The sequence below is a fragment of the Zonotrichia leucophrys genome, chromosome Z, assembly GCF_028769735.1.
Source record: "Zonotrichia leucophrys gambelii isolate GWCS_2022_RI chromosome Z, RI_Zleu_2.0, whole genome shotgun sequence".
NCBI lineage: Eukaryota > Metazoa > Chordata > Aves > Passeriformes > Passerellidae > Zonotrichia > Zonotrichia leucophrys.
This window is the reverse complement of record NC_088200.1, coordinates 71,970,980-71,991,737: the sequence shown is the minus strand read 5'-3', so window position 1 is coordinate 71,991,737 and position 20,758 is coordinate 71,970,980. Positions and strand designations below refer to the sequence as shown.

The 20,758-nt window shown below is 42.1% G+C and overlaps 1 long non-coding RNA gene across 1 annotated transcript; it reads left to right on the top strand.

Annotated features, from left to right (window-relative positions):
* The first annotated feature begins 1,355 nt into the window (after positions 1 to 1,355).
* LOC135460068 (uncharacterized) lies at positions 1,356 to 10,279 on the top strand. The gene is made up of 4 exons (XR_010443155.1): positions 1,356 to 1,417; positions 4,712 to 4,793; positions 5,708 to 5,891; positions 6,210 to 10,279. It is a non-coding gene; the product is annotated as an uncharacterized LOC135460068 (long non-coding RNA).
* Positions 10,280 to 20,758: the final 10,479 nt, after the last annotated feature.

Here is a 20,758-nt window from a genome sequence, read left to right as displayed (position 1 = left end):
AACCTAGGTTCCTGGCCACACAGACACAGTGGATGTAACAGGAAGGAAAATCCCAAGCTGTGTTAATGTGCTGTTTTTCTAGAGCCATTTTCCCACAGTGTGTGTGTGCCCATATAGATTGTCTATAGGGATGCAGAGAAGCTATGATTGTGGCAGGGACTGTGGGGATGCATCTCTCTCCCCCTCCCGTGGCTGCACTCTGAGAAGTGCTCATTAAACTTTGGCCTTGACAAACTGCAGCTAGACTAAGCCTCTCTGGACCTTATCAGAAACACTGCCTGTTCCCAGGAGCTAACAGGTGTCTGAGGGGGACCTGTTTTTTAACAAACAGCCTTGGAAACTTATTTTTCTTGCCTGAATAACAACCTAAGGGAATTCTATTTCTGTTACTGAACTTCCAGAGAAAATTGAGCTGTAGCCAGGGTAGAAAAGTACCATGGCTAAAGCCCACTCTTTTGGGACCCTCTAAACAAGGGTCCAAAGTGAGATCTTTTTGAGTTCTCAATTCCCTGAGGATAAGGGGGCAATATGTGTATCTCAAACACCGATAAGCAGATGGCTGTGGAGGAAACCAAGGTCTGCTGGAAATAACTGACAAGAATTGTTGGGAATAACCAAGGATTGTTGTTATTAACATGGCCATGAGAAAGATCATGTTTTGGCTGCAGAAGGGGGGCCAAGCAGAGATAGGGCATTTTTCTGTGACAAACAACCACAGCACAGCACAGCGCAAGTGCAGGAATGAGTGGCAGGAAGAGGGCATGGATTATAGCGTGGGATTGAGACCATCAAAGACCCCCAGAACCCTCCAACCCATTTCCAGAAAGGTCTGAAAGAATGGAGTGCGCATGAGACCTAATTTACATGGAAAGCGGGAAACCCATCTTTGGGGCGGGGAAACCTGCCTATAAAGGCCCAGGCAGCATCCTCAGAACCCCGGACATCTCATCAACCAGACCAGGACAGCTGCATTGACTCTGAAACCAGGACCAAGATCCCATCATCTGGATCAGCGCTGGAACCGGGGCTGGTAAGACCATTTTCTCTCTCTTTTTCTCTTTTTCTCTCTTTTTCTCTCTTTTTCTTTCCCTTTCCCTTTCCTCTGTCTCTTTGACTCTGAAACCAGAGTCTTACCAGGCTGGTAAGGTCATTTTCTCTCTCTTTTTCTCTCTTTTTCTCTCTCTTTTTCTCTCTTTTTCTCTCTTTTTCTATCTTTTTCTCTCTTTTTCTTTCCCTTTCCCTTTCCTCTGTCTCTTTGACTCTGAAACCAGAGTCTTACCAGGCTGGTAAGGTCATTTTCTCTCTCTTTTTCTCTCTTTTTCTCTCTTTTTCTTTCCCTTTCCCTTTCCTCTGTCTCTTTGACTCTGAAACCAGGACCAAGATCCCATCATCTGGATCAGCGCTGGAACCGGGGCTGGTAAGGTCATTTTCTCTCTCTTTTTCTCTCTTTTTCTCTCTTTTTCTATCTTTTTCTCTCTTTTTCTTTCCCTTTCCCTTTCCTCTGTCTCTTTGACTCTGAAACCAGAGTCTTACCAGGCTGGTAAGGTCATTTTCTCTCTCTTTTTCTCTCTTTTTCTCTCTTTTTCTCTCTTTTTCTCTCTTTTTCCCTCTTTTTCTCTCTCTTTTTCTCTCTTTTTCTCTCTTTTTCCCTCTTTTTCTCTCTCTTTTTCTCTCTTTTTCTCTCTTTTTCTTTCCCTTTCCTTTTCCTCTGTCTCTTTGACTCTGAAACCAGGACCAAGATCCCATCATCTGGATCAGCACTGGAACCGGGGCTGGTAAGGTCATTTTCTCTCTCTTTTTCTCTCTTTTTCTTTCCCTTTCCCTTTCCTCTGTCTCTTTTCCTATTTCTTTTTCCTTTTTTTTTTTTCTCTTTTTCTCACTTTAATTCATCCCCCCATTCTCTAATTTCTCTCTTCCCTTTCACCCTACCCCTTTATCTAAAACCCACTGCAGCGTGCTTATGCAGTAGGTCAGGGACTACCATACCAATTTCCATGCCAGCTGTGTAATTTGCTAATAGAACATTGTAATTGTTTGCGGACCCTCTGACTTTTGCTATGCCTTCCAACCAACGGGCATTTACAAATGTTAGGGGCTTCCTTCCCCTTAAGGGTGGGCCATCACAGACGCTATGCTGTTGTTGAAGGGATGTCTTTGGGATATTACCACTCCACCTGTGATTTCTGGGTAGAGAGTGCTGGGAAGTGGCTGTTAACAGCCAGGAGAGATCGGAGCAGCTGAAAGCCAAGACTGTCCAGGAAATGTCAGTGTTTGACTGCTTCTGGTTTTGCTAAAGCTGAGAGAATGGGGAAATGGAAATTGGTATAACCCTGAGGCTGAATTTAAACAGATAAATGGGGTGTTAAGTGAACAAAACTTATCTAAGGGGAAAGGTGAAACATTTTGGGTGCACTTTTGGAAGCAGCTTTAACCACTGCTGAAAAATACAGGTATGTCAACATGCAAGGGAGGGGGCTGAGCACGATTGTGGAAAGGAGAGCAGGCTGCAGGCAGAGCCATTCCTCACTGCTCAATGTGGCCATATTAGCCACAGGCTTCAGGCAGAGCTTCAGAATGTGTGTGAGAGAGAGAATATCTCATGGGGGGAATGTCAGGATTTAAAAACCTTTAGTGATGGTCAGGACCAGACAATTGTTACTGAAATTGTGCTCTTTAGAGTGGCCAAGATAGCAAAGTTCCAGGAAAAGCATAGCAGACTCTCACAGGAATCTGAAAATGAAAGTGCTTGGAAAGTGATGGAATTGATTGAATCAGGTTGTCTGAGGCAGAGGGCTGAGAGGGACAGGAGTGTTTTTAATGGTGGGTGACCAGAGAGAAATGTGGTCCTTAACTTAGAGGGTTTGGATCCTTTAGAGTGGGATGATCCAGATTGGGAGAGGGATCCCAGCTACAGATCATGTGATGGAGAGTGCACAGGAGGCAGCAGGTTTGCAGTTGATGAATGACAGATGGTCGGTTCTGGGACAACCCTCAGCTGTGTCACAGGTTGCCAACCCAAATATGATGCTTCCCATGACCGGAGGTTTGATAGATGTGATAAAACACTTTGTGATACAGCTACAAAAACACTTGAGGTGAGCATTAAGCACGCAGAGAAGTGGAAAAGGGAATCAGGGAGGGAAAACCCTTTATGTGAGGGGGAGACAATTCAGGAGCCAATTGGCTACAGCAGCAGCAATCAGGAGATTGGAATTGCAGCAGGGATGTGGACCTCCCAAAGAGGAGCAGCAGGGTCCTAGTGTCTGACAGAATGTGCTGTGTGTTGATGGTGTGCAGAAGGGAGTTTCTCAGGAATTCTGGATGAATTATCTGCTGCTGTTCTTGAGAAGGAAGTACAATGCCTGGGGAAAGGAAAGTCACACTGCCTTGCCACAGGTGGGATAAACATGATGACACGGGAATTAGAACTCCACAGTGTCCGAGAGAATTGTCATTCCTGTGGCTCCACAGGCTGGTGTTGTTAATCAGGAGCTGGGAAATTATTTTGTGCTGTCGCTAATTAGCAAACAGGGGAAGAGCAGATGGAAACATATAAGGTGGCTCACCAAAAATAAAACTGACAGTGAATGAAGTATTAAAGACATTACTTGTTTCTGAGACAGAGACAGGAGATAGGCTGAGAATGCAAGCTGACAAACATATGATTGAGAATGATCATTTTAGGACTCTTCTTGCTTTGTCAGAGTGTAAGGAAAGATAATTATTGGGGAATTTGGGTAACCACAGTAGAAAGAAACAAGATCTGAGAGAGGAAATTGAGGGGAGGAAAGCAGGTGAATTATTACTGTCATTGAAATTTGAGCAGCTGCAGAAAACATTGAAGGAGCAAAGGAATAAAAAACCCCAAAAACTGGAAGAAAAGGTAGAGGTGATGCTTAAGCAAGTTCCCAATTCACTTGGCATTGTACAGGTTCCAGTTCAGGTGATTGTTTTGTCAGGATATTATGTCCTCAAACCAAGTGATATTGAAATCTAGCAAGTGGAAATCTATCAAAGAATACGTAATAATTGCTCAGACATTCAGATGACCACTGATTCTCCTTAACAACTAACAAAATTTCTAATAGACACAGGAGTTCTACATTCAATATTAACACAGTGAGATGTCAAAAAGCTGAGTCTGTCCCAGACAGCAAGGAGTTAAAAACACCAAAGTAAACAGCAAGTGTTATCTGCCAAACTGCTAAGCTTAATTTGCTGCTCCTGTGTGGGAAATATGCTGACTACTTGCTTTGCAATGAAAGAACACAATATAAATTTGTGTTTCAGTGTTCTGAATTATAGAACCTGGTGTTTGCTGGATGGCAAATGTGGTACTTTGGAAATTCAGACTGCAGTGTGCTTGCTCTGTGCAGTGCCTGCGATCTGATGCAAGGATTGCTGGTGTATCTCAGTCCTGGATGTTTGCTGTGAAGCAAGTTGGGATTTCTGAAGTTCTGGCTGATTTGGTGCCACTAACAGCTGAGGTCCCCATTATTGCCAATCTAACAAGCACAAAAACAGCAGGTGCTTGCACACTTACAGGGTCGTAATAGATTTGGAGGAAGGAGTGGCCACTCAGTCACACTCCCCTCCTAACTCTCCTGTCTGGCCAGTGAACAAGCCGAACTGACAGCTGTGGCTTACATGTCTGTTACAGAAAATTGAATGCCAACACTGTGCCTTTAACCACTCCTGTGCTGTTTTGCAGAACTGGTAACTCAAATTCAGAGAGCATCCTGGTTGTGGAGGACAACTCTAATTGCAGGAAATCATCCTGAGCCCCAGAAAAGGTGAGGGAGGCAGGAACAGCAGTGTGGGAGCCACTCTGTGAAGTAGAAGACAAGATTCCACCTGAGGGATGTCAAGGCCAAAAATGGTCCTGATGGACCAAAGAGATCCTTACTATTGAATTCATCTGGGTTTAAAGAGACAAAGCATATTCTGAGTGGGGAAGAGGACTTGTGTCGTTTGTCCAAGCTGTTTAACAAACCTGGCTGAGGCTAGTGTTCTAGGAATGATGTCAGCACATCCTACTGAAGATCAGGCTAAGCACTGAAGGACAGCTTATCCTCCTTGCAGGGGTGATTATTGTCAGTACGAACCAAATTTGCCCCACACATGAACAGGCATGAGCAAGCTTGACCCACAGAGGGGAGACCCTCACTTCTTTTATTTATGCTAAGCAGTTTGGTACCCATAGTACCTTCTACACCGTAGTTGTTAATAAGCTGTGGGTTCAACTTATTGTGGCAGCAATTATAAAGGAGTTAAAAACAATTTTTCTTCTGAAGTTCAAAAGGTAATCTGGAATAACCCAGCTAAATTTAAAAGGAAATTCCACTGTTGATGGTAACTAGTCAATTTCACTGTAGACCTCACTAACATTAAAGTCACAGGTTTTGTTTTAGTAATAGACAATCCTTTGGTATATACCATATGGCCAATCATTGTGCCAGAATTAAATCATAATGAAGGTGTATTCTATCCCCTGGAGCATAGAGTGTGGCCTGATGGAATGGATGAGAATTCATCCTGATGAGAATCCCTTGTTATTTTGTGCTTGTAGACAACCTTATTGTACCTACAAGTAATCAATCTAACATTTGTGTTTGTAAATTAGTTCAAATTAAGGGTCACAGCTGTGATTATTGAGCTCCAGTTACCTCTCACCATTTGCTGAAACCTGACTATGTCCTTTTCCCAGACTAACAGCCTGCTCCTGTTGGCATGATTCTCATATCGGTAAAGAAGCTGCTGGTTCTTTACAACCTCAGACAGCTGTTGAAGCAAGCACAAGACAAAAGACAGAAGTCGGATTCTGTTCATTACAATGTGAAAGGGGGCCACTGAGTAATGGAACAAGTGAAGACAAAGGGGGAACACCACTGGTGGGACGTTTTATTTCAGTCATTGCCAGCAGTGGCAAGGATTTTTAACGTAGTGTTGCACCTTTTGCTTGTCTTTTTGATGTTGATCATTCTGTTTTTCATTTTGGTAATAGCCTTGCAAATTGTATAGAATTATAGATTACCCCCAACACTTAGAGACAGCTTACAGATTGTATTTGCCCCTCTGTCCCTCTCCCCCTTCCTCTTCTTTTTCCATTTCCTGGAATCACCAAGTCCATATCAAAATTTGAGCCATAGGGTTGTGTAGAAGCCCCATCAGTTTGCAGAATGTGCCATTTTTTTTTTTTTTTTTTGCAGAAGGCAACAACGATGGGCGTCAGGACCCTGAGGCTTGAGTTTATGGGTTGAGTTTCCTGCAGCCAGTTCCCACCAGGTGCTATTCTGTCAAGGCTCTCTGACCCTGTCAGGTGCACCAGGGTCAGGGAGCAGTTGTGGGGGATATCAGTGCTGCCCCAAGGACACATGGAGTGATTGTTAAGCCTGGCTCATGTGCATGGGAGGAGAACCAGCACCTTCTGCTCCTGCATGATGGACATCCAGATGGTGTTGTGCACATGCAGCTTGTTGTTGCCCTGGCCAGTCTGTTAGATTTCCAGCTGCATTCCACAATCCCTCCTTCCCAGCATCATATCCCACTGAGGTTTGTTATAGATTTCCAGGAAACTGGAGGTAAAAACTTCCCAACTGGCCTTAGGTGGTGGCACGTATCTGTCCAGGTTTGCCTGGATGAGCAGATGAATCTTCTGGAATACTTTGGTAAACTCTGGGTGGGAACACATTGAAGCTGAAGCTGTAGTGGAGCTCTGGGCTGCACTCCCAACCCACGTGGGACACCTTTGGGCCACTCCAGCACTAGAGCCCCAGACTTTTGGAGGGTGAGTGCCACAGCCCCTGCTGCCAGCCTGACTGCTTTGGAACCACTGGCAGCAGAACACAGGGATATTCCTCTTGAGCTCCTGGCTTGTAGAAGCGCTACTCTTTCTGCTCTTCCAGGAGGGTTTTGTGGAATATTTCCAAGTCCCAGAGCTTGGCCACATGGTCGACATGAACCCACAGATGCTCTTTCACCATGCTCAGGCAGGTCGTGATTTTCAGCCTCTCCCTCAGCACCTACTCCCAGACTTCAGCCTCACCATACCCCCGCCTCCGCTGTTCCTCTACCCTCAGCCACCACTCCTCATCTGCCCAAACTGTGGACTTGCACCTTGTCTGTTCCAGCTCCGTCTGGAATTCCAACGGCTCCAACTCCATGGAGCCCACCCAAATATTGAGGTTGTTACCCTGGCATTCCAGTCCCTGCTGCTCCCTCTGGAGCCCCTCCAGCTGCCGCTGCAGTTTCCCACTCCTGCTTCTCCATCTCCAGGTCGCAGAGACACTCATAGACTCTCCGGAGCAGCCCCTGGAGACCCTCCCCTTGGCTTCCCAGCTCCAGAATCTCCTTAGAGGGTGCCAGAATGAAAAGGAGCAGAATTAGGGCAGTCTGAAGGTAGACGTTCATACAAATGTTTTCTAAATTTTAGTAGCTGGTCACTTCTTTTAATATTGGACCCAGTGGCCTTGTTCCTCTGTCAGATAAACTGGTGGTAACTAGTTATGCTGAAACAACTCCACATCTGCCCAAATGCAAACATCTTGACTTGCAATATGTGCAAAAACTGCCTACTTGGAAACATTCTGTGTAAACTGGGTATAAGGGAGGGAGTCTCTGCCCCATATTGGCAAGAAACTGTTCTATGAAGAGAACCTATGCTGTTTTGTACTTTTAGGTACTGGCTGCACTTTATTCACCTCCTTGCAGGCAAATATTCACTCATCCAGTTGAACACAGGCTTTGTGTGTACATAAAAAATTTCTCTGATTAAGCATTTTTTTCACTTGAACTTTTCCACTACAGAAATGTTGAATATGTCTTTGTAACTATATAGCTGCACTCTATATAGGTGCACTGTGATCTGACAAATGCTCATTAGTCTTATAGAAATAAGCACCCAATATTAGGGGATGTGACTTTAATTATCCAGCCCCTGTTACAACACAGGAATTACTGCAATCTACCTGCACATACTGTAGAGATTTACTGCCCAACCCCTTTGGGATGGACCGTGCACTAGTGAAAAAAAATTCTGCAGCACGATGACCTGTGTCGACTGCTGGAATGCACCCAGAGCAGTGGACACAGGACCCTAATCACCATTCACCACAGTACAGAAAAGATGCATAGCACAGAAATTATCTTGGAAAGAGCAGCGGGAATATCACTAGTGGGACATATGGTTTGGGTGGTCATCAACTGCAACAGGAATTCTAGAAATAGTGTTGCACTTTATTGTAGTTTTTGTGATTTATGTTGTGTTATTCTTATTGTTGAATATAGTTCTATATGTTAGAGTATGTATACTAGCTAGACATGCACTGCTGTGGCACAGACCTCCTCACCTATAATATTGTTTTATTCAAAACAGTCCTTAAAAAACACATTATTTCGGTAACCTGATCAAGAATTTCTATCAACTTAAAATTGGAGTGTGTTACATTTTTTTTTAAAGGCACAGAGGCAAGAGGTGACCAGACTGCTAATCTGTCAGTTCCCAGGAAATGCTGCTGTCTAATGAGCTCCAGCTTTTTAACCAACAGCCTTGGAAACTTATTTTTCTTGCCTGGAAAAAAACTAAAGAAAACCAAACAAGGGGGACGACATTTTTATTATTGAGCTTTCAAAGAAAGTTACTGGCCTGAATTGAGGTCTGGATGGAAAACTACTCTGACTAAAGCCCCCCGTCTTGTGACATTATAAACAGTGGTCCAAAGTGAGACTCCTTGAGCTCTCCTCAGGGGCTGTGATCAGCCCCTCCCTCTGACTGGGGCCTCTCTCTCTGAAGCCTCAAAACACTCAAGCTTGCCAAATTTGGAGGACACGCTCCAAATAACAATGATGATTTCGGAGCTCACACTCCACTCCTCAAGGTTCAGCCTTGAGCCCACTGAAAAGATGCAAAGGCAAGCAAATTGACTACTGCACTGAACTCAAAGGGATTGTTTCACAGGTATACCTTGAACAAACTCCTTATGTTTGTGTGCATGCAAGTGTGAAAATGCTGGAGCAAATACACAAGGAAGGTTGTTCTAGCTTAGTATTTTAGAGTTGGGGCTGTAAGCAGGCTAGAGTAAATTTTATATTCTGTTCTATTTCTATAGTAAATTCTCTCCACTGCTAAGTAATTGTAGTAAATTATCTTTTAAGTGTCATTAAATGTTAAATACTGTTAAGTGTTTTTAAGTTTATGTCCTGTTAGGTTTAAGTGCTGTTAAGTTTAAGTTCTGTTAAGTTTAAGTGATGTCAGGTTCTGTTAAGTTTAAATTATATTAGGTTTAAGTTATGTAGAATTTAAAGTCGGTTGAGTTCTGTTAAGGTTAGGTTCTGTTAAATTTAAGTGATGTTACATGTAAGTTCTGTTGATTTGAGGCTCTGTTAAGTTTAATTTCTGTTAAGTTTAAATGAAGTTAAGTGATGTTAAGTTCTGATAAGTTTAAGTATTTTAAGTTTAGGAGTTTTAAGTTTAAGTGCTATTAGGTTTAAGTGATGTTAAGGTTAAGTACTGCTGGGTGTTTGGAAAAACTGTAGGCCCAGTTTGGGTCCAGTTTAACATGGGGATAAACTCTGAACCTTGTGACCCAACACAAGGGGATTGCACATTTCTCTTCATTCTTTCCTCTTCAAATCCACCCTCCCCTGTCCTCCCACTGATGCCTAAAGAAGCCATCTGGAACAGAGGCTAGACACAGTTAAAGAATAAAGTAGATGTTTATTAAAAGGCCTTCAAGGATACACCCTGGGCACTATAAGAGCCTGGCTGAGGCTACACCCAAGATGAATGATCAGTCACGAGTTTTCACACTTTTATAAGTTTTCGTCCATTTACATATTGGGGTTCATTGTCCAATTACAGCTTCAGGTTATGAAGTCCCATCCTCTGGGTTTTCTCTCTTCAATTTGCCTTTTTGTCCCTGAAGCTGCAACAGTCTCCTTGATTCTCAGGCTGGAAAAGAATTGTTTTGTCTAACTACACTGTGAAAAGATCTTGCTAACACTTTATATGAAGTTCAGAGCTATGTACTAAAGCAGTGCAGAATCTGGAAAATATGAATGCTAAAACTTAAGGCATTACCACCTCCCCTGTCACCCACCCTCCCCTGTCTCTTGCCAGCCTTCATATAGGTAGTTTTAAATTAGTTTGAGATTTTTGTTTGCTTTTTCTCTCTCTTTTAACCATCTTGTTAAAGATGTTCACTTTCTAATTAGTAGAGCGAACCTTGCCAACACACTTTGTCATGCTTTTACTTCTGTAATAAATCTCCTTTAGCAAATACTTTTGCTGGTGATTCTTTAAGTGACCTTAAAACACTTGCTGACAGCAGCCTCTAAAGAGCTGCTATGGGGGTGGCTTTGGGCGTGCTCCTCACTGGTATCCATGGCCTAACTTCTGCAATCCAAGATAATTGCTGGGAGCTGATGTGCTTGTAGGTGGCCTGGAATAACCTGGAATAACCTGGACTCCACAGTTCTGTGTTGTCAGTGGTGCTGCCATGACAAACCTCCCAATGCCCACACTTATATTTATGTACACACACACACACACACACACACTCATTCTTAAGACACTTTCATCTCATTTTGCCTCAGGGGCTGTCACTTACCCTGGAAGAGCTCTGTTGCAGATGTCCTGTGCCAAACACAGAGTCATCTCTGACTTCAGAATGTAGCTGGTGTGAAAAATAACTGGTTGTGGCACAAAATGTGTTTCATGTGGGGCATGCAAACAGCTTCCTCGCTGGGACTGATGGAATGCCCATTTTCCCCCTTCCAAGAGCTTAATTTCCAGAAGAAATCTGAACAAGGTACAGAAATCTGAACAAGTTACATTTGGGCAAGTGCAGTGAAGTCTCAGGGGTAAGAGAGACAGACCAATGGATATTACATGCCACGTTGAGCTTGGGCTGTATTTATCAGCAAATTGCTGATTATTTGTGATTATTAAAAGCATTATTAGTGGCTTTTCACCATTTATTGCAGATCTCTAAATGGATGACAAATCATTCTAAGACTTGGAGAATACTGTTATAATTTTAAGTAGCTTTCTCCAAAAAAATTAGATTTCATAGCTGATGTACACTGTCAGAGTAGTGCAGGTACTAGTTAATGTTCACTACTGTTCACCAACCACACATGCAAAGCACTCAGATCTACCTGCAGGAGAAGAAAACACAAAAGGTTCTAGAAGGAAGTTCTTTATATGATATTGAGTCAGGTAAACATCACATTATCTAGTGGAGATTTTGGGGGTTTTTTTCACTCTGAGCAGCAAATAAGTGGCTATGACATTTTTTTCATGTTAGGTTTTCATATACGTGAAAGGGACCAGCTGTTGGTTTATTTCTCTGAAGGAGCCCATAATGGAATTGCTGAAATATTTAAGGCATAAGTGCACAAAATGCTATTTCAAGCCCTAGTATTGATGCATGTCTGCCACCAAAAATTCCAAGATGTTTCCCAAATGAAAAGTGGGATGAACATTTGTTAGGCTCGTGAAAACGATTTTTGGAACAGCTCCATTTTTGTTTAGGTTTCTGCTCCAGTGACAGTTATTGAAGGGATCCTTATGTTTAATAGTAAGCTGGCTCTCATCCATTTCTTGCTAGCCATGAAATTCACTGCATCTCAGCTGTAAATTCTTTGACTGCTATAAGCTACAAGTATTTCTCAGAAGTACTGATCACTTAAATACCATGCTGCTCTTCCCTGTGCTTCTCACATTAAAACAGGACTAAAGTAAGCTGGAAATAAACAAACCAGCCTCCCGTTATTAAAAAGACTGTGCAGCAAATAAGAATGTTAAATCAGTGAGAAACCTCATTTCTCAAAATGCAATATGTGCAACTCATGCCTGTGATAGAGCCATTTATTGTTCAAACTCCCTTTCATTGAGGGAAAATCGCATTATACGGCAATCTGTGTGCCATCGGAATACATTGCTGTGAGTAATGGCATGTGTGTCACTATGTGCATTGTACCACCAGGGTTTTGGGTCACTCTGTACTATTCTACCCCCTCCTGATGAAAAAAACCCCTTGATAAAATATGCCAGTGGGCCAGATTGAATTGTGTTCTGCATGTGACCCCCAAAGGAAAGAAGGTCATGGGGCCGTTCAAGCCTCATTTCTGCACCTTTTAATGAGATTCTGAAAGGGCTGGGGAGGAGGGAAAGACCATTTGTCACTTTGGAAACAAAGGAAGAGGCAGCAGAAACAGAATCTGAATGCAAATGAGACATTTTCCCACTTGGGACAAGCTGATTTCCATATTAACTATTTTTTCTGTATTTGTCCAAATACATTTCCTTTGTTATTTGGCATTCAGAAGCCAAATGATGATAATAAGTAAAATTTACACGTTTTCAAAGGAAATACTGAGGACGAACCTACATGGTTTAATTATGTTTCACAGCATTTTGACAGTCGTATCTTTAAGCAAAACTGAAATCTGTCAGACCTGATGACCTGTTCTCAGTGTGTGCTTTGTCTCTTACTTTGTCATCACCCAGTGAAGAAAGGCAGATGAGGAGAAAAAAAAATATAAAAGTATTTTTTAAAGTCCCTTTTATGTCACTGAAATTAGTCACAGTACTATTGTGGGATGTAGACAATACACATTATTCACAAAAATAACTTAAAGAATAAGGAAACCTAAGCATGCAGATACAGTTTCAGATCCTTTCAAAAGTGCAACTTTCTGAACTGTTCTGAGGAATTTCTGAGCATTGCTAGTGGTGTCTGGTCTCTCCTTGGTTGATTCCAGAGGAATCTCGGGAAAAGCCTGAGGGGGAATGTTATCCATGTGTACAAATAAATACCTGATGGGAGGGAGTAAAGAAGTTGCTATCACATTCTGTGGTAAAGGGTAAGTGTCAACAAGCACAAAACAAAGTACAAGAAAATCCATTTAAACGGAAGGGGAAACGTGTTTTATTAGGAAAGTGGTTGAACACTAGAGCAGTGCCAGAGAGTTTGTGGAGCCTCCACCCTTGCAGGCATCCAAGCCATGACTGGATGTGTTCTGGGTAACCTGCTTTAGTCAGCCAGTGTCTGCACAGGACTTTGGACTCGATGGCCTCCGGAGGTTCTTTCCAATAACTGCAATTTTGTGTGATTCTGTGTTCAATTCAAGGCACCCTTTCAGTGCCATGTCTTCATCCCAATCTTCTGGCAAGGAGCTCCTGGTTTTTCAAGGTCAAGGGCCTGGTTTTTCCCTCACTTTCCCCATTCCTGCTTGGTGTAGTGCTCTCCAAGTGCTAAGCAATCCTCAGCCATGGCAGAGTCATCTAGACAGGACCTTTGGTTGACTGATGTACCAGGATATACATAGTGTATCCTGATTTATCCATCCCTTGTTAAAATCTGTTTCCTTTTTTTCTCTGTTTTCGGTCTGGCCTTTGCCCTCTAAAACAGGGGCTGCAGGGTTCAGGCATCATCAGAGTGTCCAGGGCATTCAGAAGTGTGACCCAGAACTCTCCTGTCCTCAGAAATGAGAAGTGGAGCCAGCAGCAATAAGATTAATGTTTGACGCTTGGTTTACACCTTCCCTGCTGTTAGCTCTTCTGAATCCCCTCAGCAGAGGTTGTGTAGTCCTCCAGCATCCTCCCCCTCTCCCCTGGCACCATCTTCATTTACTGTTGTCAGATTTTTCCAGTCACAAATGATAAAGAGTTATAGAACTATATGAACAGACAGATTGTCTTCTCAGTCATGCAAATATTGACATTGTTTTCATTCCCCTTCAGCTTCTAGATCTGTGGATTTGTCCTTATCCTTAGCAATTAAAACATCTTTCCTGAGGCAAACAAAAGGAAAATAATACAATAATAAAATGAATGCTTGCATCTGCCTGATGTTATCTTGACACCAGATGATGACAGATACATTAAACAATAAAAGACCTTCATTGAAATACAGAGTTGGAGGGAAGGAGGCAATTCAAAGGAGAAAAAACAATCTCTCTGCTCACTGTGGTTTGATAATAATTATAGCAAAATTAATTACTCACCCTTCACAGGAGCTGAGCAATTATACCACTTAGATCTTCCAAGTCCTGTATGTTTATTTATTGCTGAATTAATTAAATACAGATGGTTTATGACTTTGTTACCTTAGTGCAGTCACATTAAAAAAAAAAATCCCATTGGCACAAAAATTAAACACCTGGAAATTTTGGATGTGACTGCTGTTGTGTTCAGCACTAACCATCAGTACCCAAGCTCTCCTCTGTTCTCCCTGGATGACACATTTCAGGCTAACAGTGGGGGAAAACATTGTCTGTCTTCCTTTTACTCTGTGCTAAAAATACTTGCAAAGCATCAGCGCGGTAAAGCAGCCTGAGATAACTCCAGTGCTGCAATGATTTCTGGCACTAACTCCCTGTCTGGAGATAAATTGTGACATTATGAGAAATACTGCAGGGACTGCACGAGCGTGGCAGCACCAGAAGAGATGAGACTTGGTGGTGCCGGATGCAGAGCACTATTGCACGAGGAGATTCCGGTATGAGTAAACCCAGGGATGAAGCTGCCAAGTTTTCCAGGTGGTATTGGCAGCCTAATCTGTCATGAGTTAGACAAGACATTGAGAAGGCATGATAGACAGCAGCAGGCACTGAAATCTCAGAGGTAAGCTGCAATCTGCCTGGTTTTCAGGGAAGGGTGACACCCACAGACATTAAAAAGGAAAGCAGCTACAGCAAACATGAATGGGTTATAAGGCTCATTAATATCCTCCTTTTCCCACGCTGCAAAATTATCTCTGCAATTGAAATACTGCAAAGCAATCTTTAAAAAGCCAAGGATGCTGTTCAGTTTCTGCCTGACAGTTCCCCTTGGTCAGTTTTCCTTTTAATTATGAACAGCTATACCTCCTGTGTTTCATCTTCTCCCTGCATATTCACCAAGTATCTTTTATAAAATTAATAGGAAATTGCAGTGGTCCGACATTTCAAGAGATGCTGTGTCCACCATTCCGAGAAGGGCCGTTTAATAGATTTGTCTGAGAAGCCATTGATCAGGAGGGGATTTGTGCTGAGGCAGCATCTCTGTTCCATAAAAATGGAGCAAGCCCTTCTGGGTCTCTCAAAACCAAGCATGCTCAGCCAGGCTTTAATTACCTCTGATAAGCTCTTTAGCAAACTGCAAGGTTTTTAAAATCTCTGTCTGAGGGACTCAGAAGATTATGGTCTTTGCTAATAACAGGTATTAGTACACGGTAAGGGGAGAGCAGTACTTTTCTATTTTCAATTTTCAGACTATTGCCATAATTACAGAAGCTCAGGCACACTGTAATAGACATGCACAGTGCTCTCAAGGAAGTAGAGAAAACAAAAAATGAAATCTGCCCTTCTGCCTTCCCCTGTTAGAGTAGAGAGCCACATGGGGTGACATTTGCTAGAGAGTTTCCAGCTCTCAGGTATTCCAGTCCATACAGACAGGTACTCACATACCTGTGTGGCTGATATCAGTGGATTTTAGAGTGCATCAGTGCCTAATTTTTTTATCAATATGCACGTATTCTGCATGCAGCAAAGCTGTAAAAGCTGAATGTGAGGCCCTCAGAAGCTGAGAAATTTCTGGCTTAGGGCTGCCCCATTAGCAACAGCAGTTCAGCTCTGGTAACCATGGCTCATGGACAGTCTCTGGGGGTGCTTTGACCCAGAAACAGGTAAAGCAGAAGGGATTGGGCCTCAGACACTTCTGCTTCCTTGCCCGCCCCTGTAATACAGCCATCCTCTGACAAGGGCATAGTGTAAGTGCAGGAATGGAGCGTCCATCCCGGGGGTGTTTTGGTAAAATCACCACATGCAATCCATCCTCTCAAATCAAGCTGTAATTATGTTTTCTTTATAGAATAGTGGAATCACAAAATCATTTAGGTTGGAAGAGACCCTTAGGATCATCCAGTCCAAGTTTTAACACCAAACCCTGACATTAAAGCATGTCCCTAAATGCTACAACTATATGTTTTTTGAAGACCCCTGGATTTTTTTACTCAACTTTCTAAAGCCTTGATTGGTCTCTGCTAGCACTGTCAGAGCTCCTTTTATCTCTTCAAAATTTAGTGTCACCCCTGGACTCCAAAGGCAGTCCTTCAATGACTGATTTGTTTGCTTCTTGATTGAGGTACCACTTTTCTGTCAGATGCCATGAGATTTTCCTCCCTTTGTGCTTTTACCATCCATCTTTGTCCAGTCTGTAGTCTGGATTTCTAGATTTTTCTATTGGCAGGTTTGTATTCACACGAAGAGATGTATCTTATTCTGCTCTCTCAGGATTGAAAAGCCACTAGCCCACGTCTGTGTGTCTCATGCATCAATACCTGAGTGCATATTGACTTTCAGATGCCAAATCCTTCAAAGCCTATAATTTTCTACTGGCAGTAAAGTACCTTTTTAATTTCTGTTTCATGTTTCATAGCCAGACTTCCTGAATTCTTTTTGTGATTAATGTGGCTTAATTTTTCAGCTAGTTAGTACTCTAATTTACTTAAGCAATTTTACCTAGAGTTTAATTTTCTTTCTTCATACTAGTAAAAAAATCAGAAAATAATGGTATTTTTGAAATAATTTACATTGGCCTATCTTCTTGGCGTGTCCATCTGGGAATGGGCAACTTTGTTCAGAAGAAACTCTTTTTTGTTGTTATATAATATGTTGGCATCTCAGTTTGCTAAAGGCACTCAACACAACTAACCCCCTTCAGTGCCATTAAACCCCTGAGATTACTGCCAAAAGGCATAATTTTGCCTCCAAAAGGCATTCAAGAGTATTGGTTTCTGGGGAAGAAAGCATCAAACAATGAGTCAGACTGTGTATTTGTTTATTGCTTCTATTTCTCCAGCTCTCTTCCAGCTTTATCCAGATAAATTTCTCCAGAGGCTGCCACAAGACATTATTGTAAATACACTTTTAGTGACACTGACTCTGCCTGCAGGAGCAGCTAAGGTGACTGGACAGCAGCCATGTAAAAAAGAGCAACAATTATGAATTCATTTTCCTTCTACAGCCACATCCACAGTGATTTTGCTGTGATAATGCAGAATAAAAACTGATGTTGCTTCAGCTCTCTGGATCTCCTGACAAGACATGGATCCTCCCCTTATTTAAACAAAGAAACACAGATGGGGGCTCTTGAACAGAGTATTTATCACTTTCAGCAAAAGCTTGAATTCACTGACATTTTTGCAGGGTATTTCTCACCTTTTGGCCCTTTTTGCAATCTAAAATCTTTATTTTCCATCTGTTGAGGTATGAGAATTTACCATGGCCTAAAGAGAAGTTTAAACAATTCCTGTCCTGAGCATGATTACTTGTTTTCTGCCAACAGTTGCAGGCAAACCCCTTCAGACCACTTGAAAAGAAAGAGCATAATTTTTGCACAAATGAGGAGTATACCTCCTTCCTGTTGTCTTAACCTCAGGATGTACATGACACTGTCTGCACCCAGATGTAAGATGGACTGAATGGGGAGGGAAACAATTTGGAAATCAAAAGAACTGTAGACGGACAGGCAGACAGAACTCATGGCTGAGTTTTACCATTTGCATACCCAGCAAGAAAGAATTTATATTTATTTATACCCTTTGGGTGTTATTTTATCACACCTGTGAGTACATTAAGAACTTGGAATCAGAAAATACTTGAGTAAATGCAACCATCCATTTACTAAGATGGCTGTTTGATTTTGTACTCACGTGCTGTCTTACATTAGGGCTTTTTGTTCAGAAGTAATGGATGTATCAAATTATTAATAATATAAAATTAAAAGTATTCACTCTAAGGCTTAAATACTGGACAAAAGACAACCTGAAAATATAACTCTATAACTGACTACATTGAGACTCAGAAAATTTTAAAGAGAATAAGTATTTTGTTTAGGCTTTCCTGGAGTTTTTTTAAAGCATGATATGAAAATCATCTGTAACAAGCAATTTCAGAAGCAGCTTCTGAAGCAGTCCAGCTGACATAAGTAAAACAAGCACAGATTTTATTCTATGAGCACTCAAGTAGTGAAGGCAAGTGCCAGCTTGAAATACATTCAGAGCCCTCCTGTGATTATTTTCATACAGGCTGCATGACCTGTAGGTTTCATGGGTAGGTGACAGTGGATTCCAAAGAGGAAACTCTTTTCATAGAATCACAGAATCACAGCATCCCTAGGTTGGAAGAGACCTTAAAGATCATTGATTCCAACTTATGCCTTAATACCTTAATTAAACCATGGCACCGAGTGCCACATCCAGTCTTGTCTTAAACACATCCAGGGATGGTGACTCCACCGCCTCCCTGGGTAGACCATTCCAGTACTTTATCATCCTTTCTGTAAAAAACTTTTTCCTATTATCAAACCTATATTTCCCCTGATGCAGCTTGAGACTGTGTCCTTGGGTTCTGTCAGTTGCTGCCTGGAGAAAGAGACCAACCCCCACCTGAGCACAGCCGCCTTTCAGGAAGTTGTAGAGAGTGATAAAGTCACCTCTGAGTCTCCTTTTCTCCAGGCTGAACAGCCCCAGCTCCCTCAGTCATTCCTTATGGGGCTTCTGTTCCAAGCCCCTCTCCAGCCTCGTTGCCTTCCTCTGGACACTCTCAGAACCAGAGCTGGTGGTTTCAGAATAAAAGCTGCCTTCAGAGTGAAATATACAATTTTTATATTGGAGAATGCTTTGTTAAAGAAGAGGCTAGAGGCACCAAACTCCCATGGGAATCACACTTGACTGCCCACCACCTGACTGTGCCAAAACTGTCCTTTCCAAACTCAGAAACCGCAGAGCAGGAGGCAGCAGGGAGGGACTTCAGGCCCTGGTGCTTGCTAATATCACCCATCATCTGTTTCCTCAGCAGCCTTGAGCTGTGAGATATCTCAGCATGAGCAGCATATCTAGGCACAATCCTGGGCTCACCTGGTAGCCAGAGCAAAAGAGAATTACATCTATATATATATGTATATATATGTATGTATGTGTATATATATATATACATACATATATATGTATGAATTACATATATATATATATATATATATGTATAATATTCATCTATATATCGGTACACATACCTTTCTCCTGAAGGAGGATGTTTCTCAGCTATACATCAGTTTTAGAAAGACACTGAGCTTTGAAGCCATAAAGGAAAACAAACCCCAAGGCACAGCATGATATAAATTATTTTATCTTTTTTTACGAGTGGGTGACAAGTTGTATGACCATACTTGATATGGTCTGATATTCAATCAGTCAATATTCTTATATTTTAAAAAGAAATGCAGAGCTCCTGAAGTGCCCTGTGGAAGGTTAATCTTGTTAACCTGCCTGCCAAGTCCTCATCCAGCCACTCTCTGATTCCCCCTCCTTACCAGGACAAGAGAAGAAAATAAGAGGAAATAGCTCAAGGAAATCACTTACTATTTACTGTTGAAGGCAAAACAAATTTGAATTAGGGACAGTTAATTAATTACCAAGCAAAATAGATTTTGATGGTGAGAAATTTAGTCTATTTTAAATAATGTATCTAATCTATTTGGTTCTTCAGAAAAAATACCCGTCTTTTTGGTGACTGCTCTGTGTTGGAAGGAATAGAATAGAGTAGAGTAGAGTAGAGTAGAGTAGAATAGAATAGAATAGAATAGAATAGAATAGAATAGAATAGAATAGAATAGAATAGAATAGAATAGAATAGAATAGAATAGAATAGAATAGAACGAAAAATAGTGCTTTGTACTGACAGGGAAAACCTGATCAAACAAGACTAACTTTGTCATGGACCAACACCTGGACCAAATACCTTCCCATTTAACTCCATGTAGCTGCACTTGTGATGCCATTACTACTCTGGTCTGATAGGAGGGAAGAAAAAGGTAGAGAAAGAAGGCAAAGAAAGAAAAATGGTCTGAAGGAAGAGACAGAGACCCCACATGCAACTCATATCAAAACTCCCTTCTTTGTTTTCAGAAGTATTCCTAGTGAAAATACCAGTAAATAGCTTTATCTGTAAAGTTTAAAAAATTTCTTGCACTTCAATAGCTGTTCTCAGAAAATTAGACTGAGTCATCCCACAGGGGGAAAAAAACCAAACCAAACTGAAAAAATGCACCCCAAAACAACACAAAAAACCAACCAACCAACCAACCAACCCCACAGAACAGAACAAAAAGCCTGACCAAACCCAAAATACAGTCTTTCACCTTAGTGATCCTTTTTAGGCCACGGCAAATACAAAGCATTAATTAATACCCTATTAATGACTTGCATTTAGCAGGAGCAGTTTATTGTCTCCTCAGCTGTGCAATAGAGATGTCCTGGCACAGAGGCAAAGCTTTCACCTCGGTCTCCACAACATTCCTGCCCTGGGTTTGGGGCTGTGTGTGGTTCAGCCTGCAGCAGAGAGGGCCTTGGGACACCCAGCAGCATCCCTGTGTCAGTGGGGAAGGGATGGAGGGGCCAGGGCCAGGCTTTGGCTGGAAACACCTGGTGGGAGTCCCAGGCACAAAACACCAGCTGTGCGCTGAGGAGCTGGTGTGCCCTCTCCTGTGGATCCAGACTCTTTAACCCACATCAAATGGAAGCATTCCTAAGGATGTCCTAACACTGCCTCTCCAAAATCTGCTTATATTTTTATTAAGTTCAGCCTCTCTTTTCTTTTTTTCCTTTTTTTTTTTTTTTGATAGAAAGGCATACAAGATCCTTTCTCCAAGGAGAAAACAACGGGGTGTATGTTTGTTGTGTGGTCATGCCTGTGCAGGGCAGGAAGATGATGC